The 8,033-nt window shown below is 31.1% G+C and overlaps 1 pseudogene; it reads right to left on the bottom strand.

The window, feature by feature from the left end:
- Positions 1–352: 352 nt before the first annotated feature.
- On the bottom strand, positions 353–790 carry LOC149237313 (uncharacterized; annotated as a pseudogene).
- Positions 791–8,033: the final 7,243 nt, after the last annotated feature.

Raw genomic sequence — 8,033 nt, forward strand, 5'->3', positions numbered from 1 at the left:
GTGAAGAAAAAAGATTGAGAAGTTAAAAGCTTTTCTTTATAAACCATTATCATCCTTCATGGTTATTATTATTATTATGATGTTAATTTTATTCACGATCTCACATAACTAAGAAAATTTACAATACTACAGTATTAAATAGAAACAAAATATATTATTGTTTTGCTGACAAAGTTATGAAACGCACCTAGCAGTCTATTACAAATATAGATAGATATATATAATCTTACTGCAGACTAAGAAATACAAGCTAGTGGTTGATTTTCATAATAATAAAATTCGACTTCAGTTATGGAAAACTCAAGGAACTTGACGTTTGATTGTCTGCACTTCTTCGGGAGCAAGCTCAGTTTCAAAGTCCAGCATCTCTCGCACTTTTTTCGAGAGTATTACTTGTAGTTGTAAGTGCACCGGCAATAGTTTGACAGACCAAATCAAGAAGAGACGCGATATCCAGATGCTGGGCAGCCAGTCCAAGTTGGAACAGTATGGGAGGATCCACTTTCACAAACTCCACATCCCATGGGTCAAAATCGTCTCTGGTTCTGGAGGGACGTGGGGGATGATCAACATGGTATGTGCAATATTTGATAATCCTTTCCAAAATGTCGCTGGACACAAATGGTAAAGGAATGGGATTTTCAGTGCCAAAGTCCTCCGCCACCCTCTTTAATAGCACCGACTGCAACGCCACCGCCTCGGTTACGTTGAATATTTTGCCATCGGAGCTCTTCAGTCTCACAATCTCATGATTGCGTACCTCCGCCTCTTGCTTCCTCTCTATTTCCATTTCCCCTGCAATTGCAATTGCAGACGATGATGTCGCCAACAAATGATTTATTGTTTGGAAAATATGTCTTTCATCAACTTATTATGGCTTCCTTGGCTGAGCAACGGAGAAATTGTTTTTGTTATGATTTCTATTTTGTATTGATGAGATGTATTGTGTGCATGCCTATATATATGGGGTCCATGTTACGAACAGCTAGCTTTCTTGAATCCGTAAGGACGTGTGGTCGTAACTTTTCTAATAAATCTATAGGTGGGCGGTCGTGACTTTTGGAAAATATTGCTGTTATTAAAATATTTTTAATTTCTTAAAATTGTCTAAGAAAAAATAATGTTTAGATATATTTTTCAATAATTTTTTTTACACGGAAGAATCTACTATAACTCAGTTGTGAAGCTAACATTGAGGATAATATCTCTATCTACTAATAATAAATGGATGCTGACTCATCTCCGTTAATAAAGGGAAACTATGCCATTTGGAATAACCAGCTGGTTGTTTGTAACAGGTAGGGTTTCATGCCTAACAGATGCTTCTCGGGCCGTTGACCTGTTTCATTATGTCCGAGAAGAACGAGCTCTTAACCAAGCCAAAACAATTTTAGGTTATACCACCATTCTTTTCAATATAGTTTTCTAATAAAACTAATATTATTTTTATTAAATATATTTTCAAGTATTTTTAATACTCACAAACTTCTTCTCTCAAATCTTCTTAATTTTTACAATATATTGATGTTATTTTTCACAATTTTAAAACACACTTTATGATTGAATGAGATAACATAATAGGCAAGGTCATGGCATGAGATGAGGGTCTTAAATCCTTCAATGTCAATTTCCACGGTAAGTTGAGGAAACCACCTAGGTTTTATGCCAAGAACAAGGCTTTTTAGGGTTGATTTCAATGACGCTTGATTTCCAGGAATAATGCATTCAAAGTACAAAATAGACAAACTCAGTGAAGTCATTAGCATGAGAGTTAGATATGGATGTCATTAGGATGTCTTTAGCCCGAAGAATGGGTCATGAGGCCTTCACAATAATCAAAGACGGAAATTAAGTGTCTTGTGTTTTCATGAGGTCTTAACATAGTGAACCTATTACATAGCACATGCATTCATGGAATGTTAAAAAATACACCTAGTTTCAAAAGATATATATAATTACTTTCCATGAAAATTCTTTTCACCACTTCCCCACCTCCCGCTCACACACCTTCCAAATAAAGAAAAGCTATATTTTTATTTTATAGTTATTTTTATACCTTTCAATATCTATCAACACAGAGATAGTAAACAAAAATTCTTGAAAATAAGAAAAATGTGAAAGCATGGAATCCACTGTCTCTAGGGGTCTTAGGAATTTAATATAGACATGGATGTTGTTAGAAGGTTTTATAGATGATCAATAATAAGTCCTCAACCATTATTAAAGAATGAAATAAAGTTCTTTAATATCTCTATGAAACTTCTCATTCTAAAATGCTTGTCCTAGAAAAGTTCCTTAACTGTCCCAAGATAGAATCGTATGGGATCTTGTTTCATTGAGTTGAAGTAGGCACCATGGGTAGGTTTTTCTCACTTCAAATGAGTGTCAAGGAGAAAAGATGGTGATATTTTAAGTATGAGTCACTTACCAACTAATCTTATGATGTTTTGAATGAGACCAATTGGACTGTTGGTAGTAATTATTGTCAATAAAGGAACCCAAGTGCATTTGAAATTTAAAATTGCTTCTTTGATTGAAGTATCTTGAAAGTTGCATTGAAACAAAACATAAAACCTTTTGATGTGATTCTTTTCCTTTAGGTTAGATATGACCTTCATAAAACCTTTTGATGTGATTCTTTTCATTTATGTTGGATACGACCTTCATTTGTGCTTTTTAGAAAATAGCAATGAGTGTAGCACCCAAACTCTAGTGAAAGTGGAAGATAGTGAAAGTGGAAGATTCATACATTAAGTCTGAAAATGAAAATTCTAATCTTACAACAGTATGAACAATATATCTTACTATGAAAATTCACTCTTTGTTGGGTTTTTAACCTCTATTTCTAATCCCAATCACCATAAGGTGATTGCATGTAAATGGCATGTATACCAGGGCCTTTATGGCTATGAGATGAAGGCATGTCTTAATCCTAAAAAGGAATATTTTTCTATGAAACAATTTATTTTCAAACATGTGAGGAGTAACTTATGCTTTAACCATTTAGATCTACTTCCTCCAAATAATTTTTTAATAAAGCAAAAAAGAAAGCATTGGAAAATACACACACTTACCCAAAAAAAATTTAACCTCGAAGCCAAACCTGGGAACCATAAATATTTGTCAATATACTCTTCTTTGCATTATATATATATATATCCCATAACATCCATGAACTACAAATCCATTTACCCTCTCTATGGAGATTCCTATTAATAGATTCACCGATGTTAACTTCTCATGCTTCATAATCTACACGTGTATTTGAAGACACAAAATAAACATCCTCCTTAATTTGATAAGGGTTTTTCCTATATAGAAAGAGTATCATAATATCCCTTCGATTTCTTAGTAATTTCAATTTACAATATATCTTGTAGCGCCCTTTTTTTCATCCTTAATATACCTTTATGGATTTTATGGGAGACTATTATCTTCCTTTGTATTTAGATCTCCCACTTACGAATTTCTTTTGTTTCTAATTTGTGAGCATCCTCAAACACAAAAGGAATAAGCATTTACACCTTCCATACTTTTCTCTCTCATCTCCTCTAATAGTAGGGATGACACTGTATCATCAAAGCATAAACTAGTTGCATGATAACCCATGTAAATAACTAAATTATCTCACGAGTTGAGCAAAAACACAACAAATTGATACGCTTATCTTGACATGAAATATTAATATTGAAAGATAATATTTGACTTACCACAACATTTAATTAGTTCAAATGCTCAATCATTGAGTGCCTATCCTTTATCCTTGGGCTATATATCTTTCCCCATAGGAGCAATTTCTTCACTACAGCCTTATACTAACAAAAGGTGCCTAACTTTTTACATAATTTTTTTACTGTAGCTTCTTATGAAATAATCAAAATACTAAATATGAGGGCTGCAATCAATTTTCTATTTTTCCTTGAATCTAACTTAATCAAGTCTCGTATAAACATCCATGTTAGCATAGGAACCAAATCCATAATGATCTGTTAATCTTGGTCCACCAACATATATTACATTTTGAGCTCACCATTGAATTTCCTATTCATGGTCATTAAAGTATTGGCTATTTCCTCTCAGTACAAGAATTAATTCTAGATGTCTCTTATTGTAACAAGCTATATGTAAGGCCCAAGTATAGCTCCTTAGCCATAAAATATTTACCTTCAAGCCAAAAATGTTATGATACAAACAATGACTTTTACCGTTGTATAGTTAATTGTGACAAATAAATTGTTGGTAACGAAAAAGTATGCAATGGAAAACATGTCCATAAACACAATGATTTTACCCTCGAAACCCAAAAAATTGTAGTCTATTAGCCAAAAATAAAACACCACGAGATAAACCACCATGCATCGTAAAATTGTGAATGACGAAAATAGCGTGCCCAAAAATGGCGAAAAAAAAAAAAAATATCAATCATCGGCATTTCTACCCTTGTGTAAAACCCCCCAGTAAAGGAATTTTTTTCCACCCTACAATCACCACCGGACAGGGAAATATTCCACCCCTCAGTAATCCCTTAGTTGTGCCTAATTGTGTAAGTCTTTTCTCTATTTCATATACTATTAACTTCTAGTTTGTTTGCTATGCAAATAATCATGGAATATACTTTACATGTTATAACATGTATTACTAATGAAATTTTCAGAAAACTAATTACATTCCCTATTACCACAACATATATATTACTATTTGTAGAGGCATCCCATCTAACAACCGATGAATACCTTTATAAACATAACCCATTTAATAAATCATATTAACTAACCGTAATACAATATGGTTATACTTAAATGAAATATACTAGTTAAATTCAACACAGTATGAATTTACATTTTTCTTACCTTCGAAATAAAGTATAAACCAGCACGTTCCACCAACCAATGAGTTGTACTCATTGCAACTCCCCCCGCAAAAGCTTTTTCCTTCCTCCGATCTTTTGAACAATCTTCAACTTTTTTGATTTATTAGTTTTATTATTTTCCTTCCTATTACATTTTTGTTACAGTGCCATTCTTTTATGTTCTGCCCACCTTTATCTTTACCGGTGCTATTTTCTTTTGCCGGATATGAAATATATTTCCTTTCTTTCTTCATAAGCATGCAATTCTTTCCAACATTTCCTATCCTCAACATAACATCTCCCATCCTCTATTCTTATTCTTATATCCACACCAAACATAAAATTTCTCTTTAGTTATGTTGGTTCCTGGTGGTTGTCTTTTCTTCGTAGAATCTTGGATAATTCTTGAAAGTCACTTTCTAGTTTTCTGTCCAAATCATGGAATTGAGAACTTTAACAAATTTTCATAGGAAGAAGTCCAAATTACCCTATTTCCCAGAGAAGATAAAAGTTTATTTATTATTGTAAAATATTTGTAAAATGCATTTACATTAGTTATTAAGTTAGTGTTTTCCCATAACCAATATTTCTCTTCAACATTTACAATTAAATACAAAATAATAAAATGTGCAAAGGAAATTGTAACAAGGGTATTACAATTTCTTCTGAGATTCTTATTTCTTGTGGTAGAAAGACTTAAATTGTTGGGTACTCTAGATTACAACCCTCATTTTCTTCCTAAAGTGCATCATGCTACCAATAAAAATCATGGCATTTTAGCGGTTGTAATATTTCTAACCTGAAGACTAGTTATTTTATGATTTGCAACACCACTTATGGGTAGGCCGAATTCTTGCACTATTTCCATCGTTAACTTATTTTTCATCTAATGATTTTTCATCATAATGAAAATGTGATAATATGTGTGCTCACAACAGGGTGAGAAGTTTGTATTTGGGACATTCTTTTATGCGTTGCTTGTTTACTTTCATAAAGTTAACATTACATATTTCGACATAAATAATTGTTGGAATCCTCTTGTGTAACATACCTATGGCCTTATCTTTTAAGCATTTACTATTTTAGACATTGAACTATTATTATATTTAATGGAGATGGAAGTCATGATGTGACTTATATGATGATGTAATTAATTTATTATTATTTGACTTAATTAGAAAATTTCTTGGAAATATCGAGGAAAGACCACTAAAGCTTAGAAGACTTCTTTTGTTGGTAGTCAACTCCACCTCATAGACCTTCCCTAAAAGTCACCTAAAAATCCCTAGGAGAAAACAATTACAAATATTAACATAATGAGAGAGAAATATTATGTTAATCACTTATTTGGAAATAAATGCTAAGTGGAGTGGAAAAAAACATACTGCGAGTGAAAGGTTTGCTTTAAAGAAAAAGAAAAGAATATTAAACGTTGGCAGACAAGGTAGGACGATGTTAAAATCTACTTGGAAGAAACTCTATAAGATAAAGCACCTACCAATCAAATGGGTTGTTATTTCATTAAGCAAGAAGGTTTTACGTTGTGGGGAATTATTGTAGATAATTCATGGTTGGGTGGAATGTGTTTTTTCCTGAGTATCTCCCAAGCACTCATTATCAGGTAAAATTTCATTTAATTCTTATTTTGATTTTGAATCATTATATGATATGTGTCGATAAAATAGTATAAATAATGCATATTTGTGAGTTTACATGTTATAAGCTCTATGCAATGTTATCCATTATTTCATATATTGTTAATATATGTCTATGATCTATATATATGCACACATGAGAAACATCTAGAACAAATTTGTGAGTGATGAGAATAGAGAATGGAGTAATCTACAATAAAACTTGATCTGAGAATAAATATTTAAGAATGGAGATATGGTTGAATGTAATTGTACTAGTGTTATTAAATATTAAATTAAAGTAGAGTTATGAAATATTAAATACAACTTTGTAGAGGTATGAGTAGAATAGTATGTAAGACAAATTTGTGCATAGATCATCTTTATAGATGATCAATCGATAAAAATTATTAAAAAGGTTTAACATATAGATTATATCTTATTTTATGATATAGTAAGGATGATATGTATGAGGCCCACAAACTTATGAGTGGGAGGATTCAAGAGGAGTTAGAATTTTAGCTCCTATAAAATAAATTCAAATAATTAGAGTCTTAGGGTAATTGGTATGATTAAATTTGAGTTAAAAAAAAAATGTTCCTTAATTATTAGTTACTTGGGAGGAGGTGAGAGCATATTATTATAAAAATATTGGAAATTGAAGAGTACAATCAATAACTTTTAATAATGAAACATGTAATAATTTTAGTACTCCTACGAATTATTATATACCATTTATAGTAAGAAATATATATTAAGGTAGGATAAACTTGTCAATGTTAGAAAATCAATGAGATTTTCTAAAAAGTAAACAATAGTTGAATGCAAATGGAATTGAGAGATAAATTCTGCACGATTTTATATTTATTGTTAACTAAAAGAAAAAATTTCAAATTTTCGTAGAGATAAATTCCTACACAATTTTATATTTACTATTGGCGGAAAGAAAGCATTTGAAATTTTACTCTAAAGTTATCAAATAATCTTAATTGTAAATCCTATAGTTAGATATATTTTACTATCAAAGTTGATAAACAATTTGGAGTTTTACTAAACTATAGGAAAATAATCCCAATTGTACATTAAAATTTACTACTAGTGGTGGACATGTAAGAAAGGAACAATTATTTTTTGTAAAAGTAAATCCTAACTACTTTGAACTTGAATTAATGGTTACAAATATACTTACTAGTAAAATATAAATAATATACTAAGTCTAACTTCATACTAAAAAATGTAGTAATGTAGTAAATGTGAAACAAATAGTAATAAAACTAAACATGTGAAACAAACCGTAAAAACACTAAACGGCATATTATATAAGATGAAGGAATTTAATATTCATTAGTTGAGATTGTAATTGTGCCTTAAAAGAGATGATATGGTGACTAACACAGTACATACAATGCTAACATACCTACAAGGGGCCATCCTATAATATATAGACCAAAAAAACCAGGTATAACAAGAGCCAATACACTTGCATTTCAGAACAACAAATTTACAAACTGCTGATAAACCTAAATGAGGAAAAGTTCATTAGATGTGAC

The sequence above is a fragment of the Pinus tabuliformis genome, chromosome 8, assembly GCF_031772625.1.
Source record: "Pinus tabuliformis cultivar Carrire ecotype Pingquan chromosome 8, CPIR1, whole genome shotgun sequence".
NCBI lineage: Eukaryota > Viridiplantae > Streptophyta > Pinopsida > Pinales > Pinaceae > Pinus > Pinus tabuliformis.